Below are 13,352 nucleotides of genomic sequence, written 5' to 3'. Positions count from 1 at the left end.
AGCGGAGGGCAGCCTCCAGATCTTGATTGGCCCGCTCCGTCTGGCCGTTGGTTTGGGGGTGGAACCCCGAGGAGAGGCTGGCGGAGGTGCCGAAGGCTGTGCAGAAGGACCGCCAGACCTGTGAGATGAACTGGGGACCACGATCTGAGACGATGTCCTGCGGGAGCCCATGCAAGCGGAAGACATGTTTAATCATTAACTGTGCCGTCTCGGCAGCAGAAGGCAACTTAGATAAAGCCACAAAGTGTGCAGTCTTAGAAAAACGATCCACGATAGTGAGAATAGTGGTTTTCCCCTTAGAGGGGGGTAACCCAGTCACAAAGTCCACAGCAATGTGAGACCATGGTCGTCTGGGCACAGGGAGCGGTTGCAGCTCCCCAGCGGGCGGCTGGTTGCTGGTCTTCCCCTGGGCGCAGACGGCACAGGCTCCCACAAACTCCTTGATGTCCCTTGCCAGGCCGGGCCACCAGAAACGACGTCGGAGGAAGGATTCAGTTCGGCGGGCCCCAGGATGGCAGGTCAGCCGGGAGGCATGTGCCCACTGGAGAACCCTGGAGCGGACACTCTGAGGGACAAACAAACGGTTAGCGGGCCCACCGCCGGGGTCCGGTTCCTGAGCCTGAGCTCTTTTGATCTCTTCAGTGAGATCCCAGGTAAGTGCGCCAAGCACACAGGAGGGGGGTACAATGCTCTCTGGCTCTCTGTTCTCCTCCTCAGGTTCAAACTGTCTTGAGAGAGCATCAGGTTTCACATTTTTTGAGCCAGGACGGTAGGAAATGGTGAATTGGAAGCGATCAAAAAATAATGCCCACCGCGCCTGCCTGGAGTTTAGCCGCTTGGCGGTTCGGATATAGGACAGGTTCTTATGATCCGTCCAAACCACAAAGGGCTGCTCCGCCCCCTCCAACCAATGACGCCATTCTTCCAATGCTAGCTTAACCGCTAGTAGTTCTCGGTTCCCCACATCGTAGTTGCGTTCTGCTGGAGACAAACGACGGGAAAAATAGGCACAGGGATGCAACTTATTGTCTTTATCAGATCTTTGTGAAAGGACCGCCCCCACCCCATGATTCGAGGCGTCAACCTCTACTATGAATTGGTTGGAGGGATTTGGCTGGATCAGGACAGGCGCGGATGAAAACAAAGTCTTGAGACGGGTGAAGGCTGCATCAGCAGCCGCAGACCAAACAAAAGGGGCCGAGGGAGAAGTGAGACCTGTTAGGGGAGCGGCCACAGTGCTAAATCCCCGAATGAACCGCCTGAGAAAGTTGGCGAAGCCCAGAAATTTCTGTAGATGTTTACGGTTGGTTGGAGTAGGCCACTCCAATACAGCCTTGACTTTATCTGGATCAGGTCTCATCTCCCCCCCGGCCACAACAAAACCAAGGAAGGACACTGTGGAGGAATGAAACTCACATTTAGGTGCTTTCACAAATAACCTGTTTTCCAACAGGCGTTGGAGCACTTGTCGAACATGCCGCCGATGTTCGGTAATGTTCTTAGAAAAGATCAGGATATCATCGAGATACACAAAAACAAAACGATGCAGAAAATCCCTCAGAACATCATTAATTAAGTGTTGGAAAACAGCAGGAGCATTAGTTAAACCAAAGGGCATTACCAGATACTCAAAATGTCCCAAAGGTGTGTTGAAGGCTGTTTTCCACTCATCTCCCAAACGAATACGCACCAAGTGGTAGGCGCTTCGTAGGTCCAGTTTGGTAAATACTCGAGCTTCCTGTAGAGTCTCGAAAGCAGAGTTCATTAACGGCAGAGAGTAGCGGTTCTTTATGGTTATAGCATTCAGTTTTTTGTAGTCTATGCAGGGTCGGAGAGTCCCATCTTTCTTTCCCACAAAGAAGAATGGGGCTCCCACCGGTGAAGTGGATGGCCGAATTATACCGGAAGCTAAGGACTCAGAGATATAATTTTCCATCGCCTCTCGCTCAGGTTTAGCTAAGCTATACAGCTGTGCTTTGGGTAAGGTAGCACCTGGCAGGAGGTCGATGGCACAATCATAAGGACGGTGGGGAGGAAGAGAGAGAGCTCTGTCCTTGCTAAAAACTTCAGCTAGGTCGTGATACTCGGGTGGGACTAAGGATAGATCTGGTGAGGGCGGCGCCTTAGCAGGGCCAGAGGGGTCACTGGAAGGGGGTAGAGCTGAGCGCAGGCAGGTAGCATGGCAGTGGTCCCCCCAGCCAATGAGCCGGCTGGTGGGCCAATCAATCACAGGGTTATGAAGGACAAACCATGGGTGGCCCAGTACAACTGGGTTATTGGGTGAATTGAATACAAAGAATCTAGTGTGTTCGTGGTGGTTGCCAGAGATTATAAGGTGAACCGGAGCTGTACGATACTTAACAGACGAGACCACACGGCCATTGAGAGAAGTAACTGGAACAGAATAATTGAGTGGTTCGATGGTGATGCCTACCTGCCTGGCTAGCTCATGATCAATGAGGTTCTGCTCTGAACCGGAATCTACTAGAGCTTTAACTGGGAGCGTGCCATTCTGAAAAACAATAGATGCGTTTAGAGTACAGGAGTTAGCGGGAGATGGGCCCCCGCTCGCCAGGTTACCCACAGTTACTGACAAGCGAGGGCGAACCGGGCATTCTCTAATCACATGACCCCTCTGACCACAGTAAAGACACTCACCAGACCTCATCCGTCGGTCCCGTTCGGCCTGCGTGAGTCGATTCCGTCCTAGCTGCTTGGGCTCTTCAGCCTGAATAGCAGGCGGGGAATCACCTGTGGAAGATGGTAGAGAGGGGGTTAGCGAGGAGTTCCGGTTATTAGTCTTTGTATGAGATATGGAGGACTTATTCCTATCCAAAAGTCTATACTCGATCCTCGTCACCAGAGTTATTAGTTCATCGAGTGTTGAGGGATAATCCACGGAAATAAGTCGGTCCTGCAGTTCCTCAGAAAGCCCATTTAAAAAGGCGTCAAACAAAGCAGTAGGATTCCACCCACTGTCGCTAGCCAGAGCTCGGAACTCGATAGCGTAGTCCACCACGCTGCGTTTCCCTTGGGAGATGTTGAAAAGAGACCGAGCGGCCTCCCTCCCGGGCCGGGATCGTTGGAAGACCTGGGTGAAAGCTGCAACGAAGGTCTCGTAGGTATCGCAGCTGGGGGTGGCGTTGTCCACCTCCGCCGTAGCCCAGGCTTCGGCTCGCCCGGACAGACGAGAGATGAAACAGGAGATCTTCGATTCATCAGTGGGAAAGGCGGAGGGCTGTCGAGCGAACGGGAGTCGGAATTGGGTGATATAAGGACGACAGTCACCCGTTTCACCCGAAAAACGTTCTGGGAGAGCCACAGGAATCTGGAACATGGCGGTCTGAACTGGTGCCGGAGGAGCGGCGACGTCGGGGTGCGCTGGAATAGCCGCTGGACTTACGGGAAGGTGCTGCTGTTGTAACTGGTGAGCGAGCCTGCCGATCTGATCACTCAGGGAAGCGAATTGTCGCTCGGTTGTTCCCGATAATTCCACGTGAGCCTGGTAGAGACACTCGAGTTGCTCTTCCTGCTGTCTCAATCGGCGGCCTTGCCCAGAAAGCGCCGATCGAACTGGCTCGACGTCTGCTGTGTCCATTTCTGGCCAGTTCGTAATGTCAGGGCCGATACAAAATGGAGGACACAGATGCAGCGGAGCCGGAAGTGTAAGGCAAATCACAGTTTTAATGCAGGCAATGGTCAGTACACAGGAGTTCAGTCCGCGAGGCAAAGGTATCAAAAGGGCAAAGGCAAAAACAGTAGTTAATTCCAAAGCAATGATCGGCACACAAGAGTTCAGTCCGCGAGGCAAAGGTATCAAAAGGGCAAAGGCAAAAAACAGTAGTCAGATCCAGAAACAGGTCACTCGCAGGGAAACACAAAACTCACTGAAAAAACTCGAAGGGAAAATCACAAGCGCGGAAAGGCAACTTGGACGGCTGTGTCGCTAGGAATACTCACAAAACGAACTGGCAACAAGAGGGAGGAAACACACAGACTTTATACACAGGAGGGCGGGGAGACAATAGGACACAGGTGAAGCACATTAGGGCGGAGCAGGTAATCACAGGAGGGGGAAGGAAGCACACATGAGGAAGGGGAAGTCACCAGGCCTGAAACACAAGGGAAAACACAAGTACCAAAATAAAACAGGAAGTAACTAGTAAAACTCAAATTAATACAAACAGAAAATAAACTACCAAAATAAAAGCCCAGACTCAAAACCCTGACAGGACAGAAGAAAGAGGTCTCATGCCATCCCAATCATCCTCATCCTCAGAGTGTTCAGAGGACTCGGTCAAAGTGCCATAGCCAGAATCCTCCTCCTCGTCCTCCTCGCACTCCACCCAGCCATTGTCGCTGTCATCCTTCTCCTCCTCCCAGTCGTCATTGTCCTCCTCCTCCTCCCACGTCACCCACTCCTCCCAGTTGTTGTCCTCCTCCTCCTCCTCCTCCTCCTCCTCTTCCTCCTCCTCCTCCTCCACCTCCGCCTCCTCTTCCTCCTTCTTTACCTCCTCCACTTCCACCTCCGCCTCCTCCTCCTCCTCCTCCTCCTCCTCCTCGTCCTCAATAATCCAGATGACCTCAGGGAGGTCTCCTGGGGGACACTCGATGACCACGCCAATGTCCTCTGAGGAGAAAGAAAAACACACGAAAAAGTTCAAAATAAGAAGGAGCTGGTGTTGACGAGATGAGAACATGAGAATGACTCCATGAGATTGGACAGGAACACAGCTGACTATAGATGAAAGACTGCAGCAGGCTTTTGTTTCAGATGTTTGACATGAGGAACATATGTATTAAATATTGCACTACTTTTTACCTAAACTCTTTTACCACACAAAATACCTACAGATGTGCTACAACGCATAAAATAAAATATTGACTGTGCTGGTTGTTATTTAAGCCACAGAGCATCTGAACCAAAGCAGAGTAACAGTGATAACAGCAGAACACACATATTTATGTATATGTCTCAATAAACCATCTTATTAGTGGCAACATGTAAAATGTAAACATCTAATTAAACATACCAACGTCACACTTAACATCAACATCTGTCCTGATGGAGTCCTGAGGAAGATCCAACTTCAGTTGCTTAGCAGCTGGCTCCTCAGTGGAACAAAATAAGCTCCCAAAGCCACGCTTGACCTGAGGAACACCAGGCCCGACCAAGTGTCTGAATCTGTCATACCGCTCTGGAACACTAGGGGAGTGAGCAGTGGGGACGTCATTTGGACTCTCAGGTCTTCCAGTCTCAGACAGGTCCTCTGACAAGTCCTGCTGGACAGAAGAAAGAGGTCTCATGCCATCCCAATCATCCTCATCCTCAGAGTGTTCAGAGGACTCGGTCAAAGTGCCATAGCCAGAATCCTCCTCCTCGTCCTCCTCGCACTCCACCCAGCCATTGTCGCTGTCATCCTTCTCCTCCTCCCAGTCGTCATTGTCCTCCTCCTCCTCCCACGTCACCCACTCCTCCCAGTTGTTGTCCTCCTCCTCCTCCTCCTCCTCCTCCTCTTCCTCCTCCTCCTCCTCCACCTCCGCCTCCTCTTCCTCCTTCTTTACCTCCTCCACTTCCACCTCCGCCTCCTCCTCCTCCTCCTCCTCCTCCTCCTCGTCCTCAATAATCCGGATGACCTCAGGGAGGTCTCCTGGGGGACACTCGATGACCACGCCAATGTCCTCTGAGGAGAAAGAAAAACACACGAAAAAGTTCAAAATAAGAAGGAGCTGGTGTTGACGAGATGAGAACATGAGAATGACTCCATGAGATTGGACAGGAACACAGCTGACTATAGATGAAAGACTGCAGCAGGCTTTTGTTTCAGATGTTTGACATGAGGAACATATGTATTAAATATTGCACTACTTTTTACCTAAACTCTTTTACCACACAAAATACCTACAGATGTGCTACAACGCATAAAATAAAATATTGACTGTGCTGGTTGTTATTTAAGCCACAGAGCATCTGAACCAAAGCAGAGTAACAGTGATAACAGCAGAACACACATATTTATGTATATGTCTCAATAAACCATCTTATTAGTGGCAACATGTAAAATGTAAACATCTAATTAAACATACCAACGTCACACATACATAACGCGATGATACTTTTAAGTGCTTTTATCGAGCGAAATCACTGATTTTGTCATGAAAAGAGAAGAAACTGTTTTCAGTCCTACCACTGCTCTCCTCCAGAGCAGGGGGCTCGCGGGGGGGTCTTCTGGAGGCCATGAGAAAAATGAAAAAAAATAAAAACTAAATTCTGGTGTTCAGGAGATTTTTTGTCAGGTGTCGTTGATGCTCCAAGTGTTAGCTGAACCGGAGTTAGTGAACACTTTGTAGTTGGTGGTCGATGTCCTCCGATGCTGAGTAGTGCTCCTCGAGTCGCTGCTCTAATGCTCTGATGCAGCCTCCACAGGTTGTGTTTGTTTGTTTTATAAACGGTTAGCAGGTTATATAGCCACTGCCTGTCACCATGACAACTTCTTTGAAATTCCATAGTAACGAATAGTTGTATGTTACGTATATTTTGTGCATCTTTTAAATTTACATTTGCATACAATTAATATTTTATTATTTTATGATATCTTATAAAAAGGTATGTGGATATATTGCAGTTTAGGCCTCAATGACCACACTAAAATTAATGCAATGCCAGTTTATTTATTCTGCATTATTTTATTAGAACATTAACCACATTTGCTTCATCACCATCACTCCCACATCATTCATTTCATTAGTTCTTTTATTTCTTAATTTTTTATTTCGTCTTGACCTTTATATGTAGGCTACTCTGTATTTAATCTCATTTTGACCTACTCTGTAGATCAGGCATTAAATATATTATCCTTTAGACCAAGTTGTTGCTCTGCATATTCTTTTGAACTATGAGAGCCTTTGATGTGGGAAGGATTCAATTAATCATTAATTTAATATTGATTAATTAATTTAAAATATTATGGTCACAGACTGTATTCTGGGTGGTGCCCTTTGAATTGAGTGCAAACTTATATGCAAAAGTAAGACAAAAATGTGATGCAAAATTTTAAAATGCAACACAAATATCTTAATATTTGGAGTTTGATGCATACTTCTATTATTATTTAGGCCACAGATTTTGTGTGTCCAGCATGCCCAAACTTGAACAGCAGAGAGCAGTGTTGCATTATAGATTTGACTACTCGCATGACATACACAGTATTCAAAGTGGCTCATTCCAAATGTGGATACAATAATACACCTATTCATTTTTACCCTTATAGTAAAAGAATCAGTGTGTTTCTGACAAAACAGCTAAGCATATTCTCCCTCCCTCCACCTTGAATAGCCATGTGCCAAACTGACTGTGGAGTGTGGTTTGCAGACCCTGTCACTCTCTCCTTTGTCCCATTGAACTTCAGATGAGACCATAGAGGGTCCAAACTGCTCTCAAGATGAAGATGCTGGTTTCTGATGACAACATACCCCAACAGTCAGATCTAGATCCGGATATTCATTTCATTTCAGCCTCCTAAAATTAAAGAGGGACAAACGTCTTCAAAGTGCAGGTTATCACCTACCAACTTGGATGATATTTTATATATATGTGAAGCGTATTGTTTTAACTTAAACGTATTTTGTTTAAATATTTAAGCTCAGAACATATTAAATAATAAACAGGCACAGCTAAGGACTTCTCAGTGGCATAACTCGGCGGTCTATGCTAACAGCCAGAAAACAAGCGAAGGAGACCACGGCCATGCGGCACCTGGCGGCAATAAAGCTCACTTCCGGAAACGTTTTTCACTTCCGCACTGGGGACACCGCTGCACCAGAGCTACATGCTAGTTGCTTGGCTTTGGTAATTAGTTTGATTGCCGTTATTGTTCTTCACCCTCTTTCTTCCTTTTTTATTCTTCAGTACGTTTTTTGGCACAGCGTATCGTCAGCATACAGACCGATTTCAGCCATTCAACTATCAAATGTTCACCTCACAGTTCACCTCAAGGACATTCCAGGTTTTTAAACAAAATTATAGTTTTTCAAACATTAAGCAATTTCGGTGTCATTTTTAACATAGGAGTCTATGAGAGGGCCCTTCAATGAGGGTCATCTGTCAAATGTATCTCTGTAATTTCAAGCTACAGACTCCATTTTAGTCTTAATACACTCATCAGATGCTGCTCTATCAAACTTGTATTCAGAGTTTTCTAATTTCGAATCGTTTCCGCATGCCAGTCTGTCAAAGTTGGAGTGGTTTTTGAGGTCTCCTCTGCTGTTACCATGGTGACAGCTGACACACAGAGGCATACAAAGCTCTGAATTTCTCTGATTCTCCAGCAATTCAGAGCAATCCTTCACATCAGCATTCAAAGCAATGCTTCAGCTGCAGCAATCAAACCTTTTTCCTAGTTATAATAAGGGTTGTTGCCAGGGTTTTTAGGGTTCTTATATGGTGGATGAAAGTCATCATCAAGAGGGGCCACATTAATTTCAAGTGTTGGCATAGTTTTGCAGTTTCTATTAGATTATATGCATTTGGTTTGTTTAGGTGTTGTTAGGTGAATGTTACACATCTGGCTCAGGGGTCCTCTAAATTTCAAAATACCTGCAAACATAGAAAGAAAGTCTGTAAAATGATTGGAAAGACGTCCTCATGTTCCTGTGGAGTTTGCTCAAAAGCCCAGATGCCTGAGGGAATTAACTGGTTGGCTTTATACAGGACCTGTAATGTTAGGTGCCTATCATTACAGACTCGAGTCACGCAAGCATGGCGAGCACCCACCAGCAGAAACATGAATCGGCGCCCCTGCACTACAACACTCTGTTACAGTATAAAAATATTTCAATCATGAGAGACTCTGTGAACTGAATGAGAACAGATTTATTAATACAATAATTGTGAATGTGCATTGGCAGGCCAGGGCATTTAGATACGTATTTGGAAAACTACAAAAATTGCTTCCCTATTTATAAAAAAAAACATGAAGCCTTCAGTCTTTAAATCTCCCTCATTAATATTCAGTGAACAGAGGCTTGATGCCCTCTTGTGGTAAAAAGGTAAAAATCACTACAACTCTGTCAGTCACCAAGCCCTCTGCATATGTGCTGTGTGTGTGTGTATTAGTGTGTGCAGACAGTGAACTAGAGAGAGGTTTGTGGTCAGTAGCATGGGAGCCACATAGGGAAGAATGCTTTCCTTGGTCCTTGTGTCATATGCAGAAGGTCTGTGATGGCACAGTCATTGTGGGGTGTATATGGACAGGGGAGGAGTACAGGAGCCTGACGGATGCAGGTCAAACCATGTGCAACTCAACACCATCAAGACTAAAGAGATGGTGGTCGACTTCTGGAGGTCCATACCCCCACCTGCGGCCTGTGTCCATCGAGGGTGTATGTGTGGAGGTGGCTTGTATCATCCATAGTGAAACACCTTATATTATTTTTTTTTCAAGCATACATTTGATCATTTTTGCACCTGTAAAGCTGTAACCAGGACTACTTGTAAATACTGTTATGAACTTTAACTTTTGTATTAAGAATAATAATAAACAGTAAAAAGAAAAAGAGATGGTAAAAAGAGCTCAAATATAGAATACAAGTACACACTTGCATTCATAATGCAATTATTGGTGATGAATTAAATGTAATTAAAGGACATTTCCAGGCGAGTCCTTTCATTCACAAGCAAATCCCACAGAAGCAATACATTTTGTAATATTCCTCCTTGTGACGCACTAATAAGGATTCCTCCTTGTACCAATACAATAAAAAACATATAATAACTATATGTATAATAATAATAACTCTCAGGTCTTCCAGTCTCAGACAGGTCCTCTGACAAGTCCTGCTGGACAGAAGAAAGAGGTCTCATGCCATCCCAATCATCCTCATCCACAGAGTGTTCAGAGGACTTGGTCAAAGTGCCATAGCCAGAATCCTCCTCCTCGTCCTCCTCGCACTCCACCCAGCCATTGTCGCTGTCATCCTTCTCCTCCTCCCAGTCGTCATTGTCCTCCTCCTCCTCCTCCTCCCACGTCACCCACTCCTCCCAGTTGTTGTCCTCCTCCTCCTCCTCCTCCTCCTCCTCTTCCTCCTCCTCCTCCTCCACCTCCGCCTCCTCTTCCTCCTCCACCTCCGCCTCCTCTTCCTCCTTCTTTACCTCCTCCACTTCCACCTCCGCCTCCTCCTCCTCCTCCCACGTCACCCACTCCTCCCAGTTGTTGTCCTCCTCCTCCTCCTCCTCTTCCTCCTCCTCCTCCTCCTCCCCCACCTCCTCCTCCTCCTCCACCTCCGCCTCCTCTTCCTCCTTCTTTACCTCCTCCACTTCCACCTCCGCCTCCTCCTCCTCCTCCTCCTCCTCGTCCACTTCCACCTCCGCCTCCGCCTCCTCCTCCTCCTCCTCCTCCTCGTCCTCAATAATCCAGATGACCTCAGGGAGGTCTCCTGGGGGACACTCGATGACCACGCCAATGTCCTCTGAGGAGAAAGAAAAACACACGAAAAAGTTCAAAATAAGAAGGAGCTGGTGTTGACGAGATGAGAACATGAGAATGACTCCATGAGATTGGACAGGAACACAGCTGACTATAGATGAAAGACTGCAGCAGGCTTTTGTTTCAGATGTTTGACATGAGGAACATATGTATTAAATATTGCACTACTTTTTACCTAAACTCTTTTACCACACAAAATACCTACAGATGTGCTACAACGCATAAAATAAAATATTGACTGTGCTGGTTGTTATTTAAGCCACAGAGCATCTGAACCAAAGCAGAGTAACAGTGATAACAGCAGAACACACATATTTATGTATATGTCTCAATAAACCATCTTATTAGTGGCAACATGTAAAATGTAAACATCTAATTAAACATACCAACGTCACACATAACATCAACATCTGTCCTGATGGAGTCCTGAGGAAGATCCAACTTCAGTTGCTTAGCAGCTGGCTCCTCAGTGGAACAAAGTAAGCTCCCAAAGCCACGCTTGACCTGAGGAACACCAGGCCCGACCAAGTGTCTGAATCTGTCATACCGCTCTGGAACACTAGGGGAGTGAGCAGTGGGGACGTCATTTGGACTCTCAGGTCTTCCAGTCTCAGACAGGTCCTCTGACAAGTCCTGCTGGACATGTCAGGGCCGATACAAAATGGAGGACACAGATGCAGCGGAGCCGGAAGTGTAAGGCAAATCACAGTTTTAATGCAGGCAATGGTCAGTACACAGGAGTTCAGTCCGCGAGGCAAAGGTATCAAAAGGGCAAAGGCAAAAACAGTAGTTAATTCCAAAGCAATGATCGGCACACAAGAGTTCAGTCCGCGAGGCAAAGGTATCAAAAGGGCAAAGGCAAAAAACAGTAGTCAGATCCAGAAACAGGTCACTCGCAGGGAAATACAAAACTCACTGAAAAAACTCGAAGGGAAAATCACAAGCGCGGAAAGGCAACTTGGACAGCTGTGTCGCTAGGAATACTCACAAAACGAACTGGCAACAAGAGGGAGGAAACACACAGACTTTATACACAGGAGGGCGGGGAGACAATAGGACACAGGTGAAGCACATTAGGGCGGAGCAGGTAATCACAGGAGGGGGAAGGAAGCACACATGAGGAAGGGGAAGTCACCAGGCCTGAAACACAAGGGAAAACACAAGTACCAAAATAAAACAGGAAGTAACTAGTAAAACTCAAATTAATGCAAACAGAAAATAAACTACCAAAATAAAAGCCCAGACTCAAAACCCTGACAGTACCCCCTCCTCAACGTGCGCCTCTTGGCGCACTACCTGGTTTATCTGGATGGAGACGGTAGAAATCCTGGATGAGAGTGGGATCCAATATCCTTGAAGCCGGTTCCCATGATCTCTCCTCGGGGCCATAACCCTGCCAGTCCACCAGATATTGCAGGCCCCTGCCCCGTCGTCTGACGTCCAGAAGTCTGCGGACGGTGTATGCTGGCTGACCGTCGATGATTCTGGGTGGTGGTGGAGGTGTAGCAGGTGGTTGCAGTGGGCTGGAGGTGTATGGTTTCACTTGAGAGACGTGAAACACAGGGTGAATCCGGAGAGTTCTGGGAAGGCGGAGCTTGACAGCCACAGGATTGATGATCTTGATGATTTCAAATGGTCCGATGAATCTGGGGGAGAGTTTTCTTGATTCTGTACGGAGTTTTATGTTGGCTGTGGATAGGTAGACCTGCTGTCCGACGGAGTAGTCTGGAGCTCTGGAGCGGTGTCGGTCAGCCAGCCTCTTGTTGGTAGCAGACGAACGGAGCAGGGCAGCACGGGCCTCCCTCCAGACACGCCTGCACCGGCGGTACTGGTGTTGGACGGATGGTACCGCCACCTCAGTCTCTTCTTCGGGGAATAACGGTGGCTGGAAACCCATAGAACACTCAAAGGGAGAGAGACCAGAGGCAGAGGAGGTGAGTGAATTATGTGCATACTCAACCCAGGGGAGGTCCGTGCTCCAGGTGGACTGGCGTCGGGTACAGACACAGCGGAGGGCAGCCTCCAGATCTTGATTGGCCCGCTCCGTCTGGCCGTTGGTTTGGGGGTGGAACCCCGAGGAGAGGCTGGCGGAGGTGCCGAAGGCTGTGCAGAAGGACCGCCAGACCTGTGAGATGAACTGGGGACCACGATCTGAGACGATGTCCTGCGGGAGCCCATGCAAGCGGAAGACATGTTTAATCATTAACTGTGCCGTCTCGGCAGCAGAAGGCAACTTAGATAAAGCCACAAAGTGTGCAGTCTTAGAAAAACGATCCACGATAGTGAGAATAGTGGTTTTCCCCTTAGAGGGGGGTAACCCAGTCACAAAGTCCACAGCAATGTGAGACCATGGTCGTCTGGGCACAGGGAGCGGTTGCAGCTCCCCAGCGGGCGGCTGGTTGCTGGTCTTCCCCTGGGCGCAGACGGCACAGGCTCCCACAAACTCCTTGATGTCCCTTGCCAGGCCGGGCCACCAGAAACGACGTCGGAGGAAGGATTCAGTTCGGCGGGCCCCAGGATGGCAGGTCAGCCGGGAGGCATGTGCCCACTGGAGAACCCTGGAGCGGACACTCTGAGGGACAAACAAACGGTTAGCGGGCCCACCGCCGGGGTCCGGTTCCTGAGCCTGAGCTCTTTTGATCTCTTCAGTGAGATCCCAGGTAAGTGCGCCAAGCACACAGGAGGGGGGTACAATGCTCTCTGGCTCTCTGTTCTCCTCCTCAGGTTCAAACTGTCTTGAGAGAGCATCAGGTTTCACATTTTTTGAGCCAGGACGGTAGGAAATGGTGAATTGGAAGCGATCAAAAAATAATGCCCACCGCGCCTGCCTGGAGTTTAGGCCGCTTGGCGGTTCGGATATAGGACAGG

The sequence above is a fragment of the Parambassis ranga genome, chromosome 3 (genome assembly GCF_900634625.1).
Source record: "Parambassis ranga chromosome 3, fParRan2.1, whole genome shotgun sequence".
Lineage (NCBI taxonomy): Eukaryota > Metazoa > Chordata > Actinopteri > Ambassidae > Parambassis > Parambassis ranga.
The sequence above is the reverse complement of the archived record's forward strand: the minus strand, read 5'-3'. Positions refer to the sequence as shown.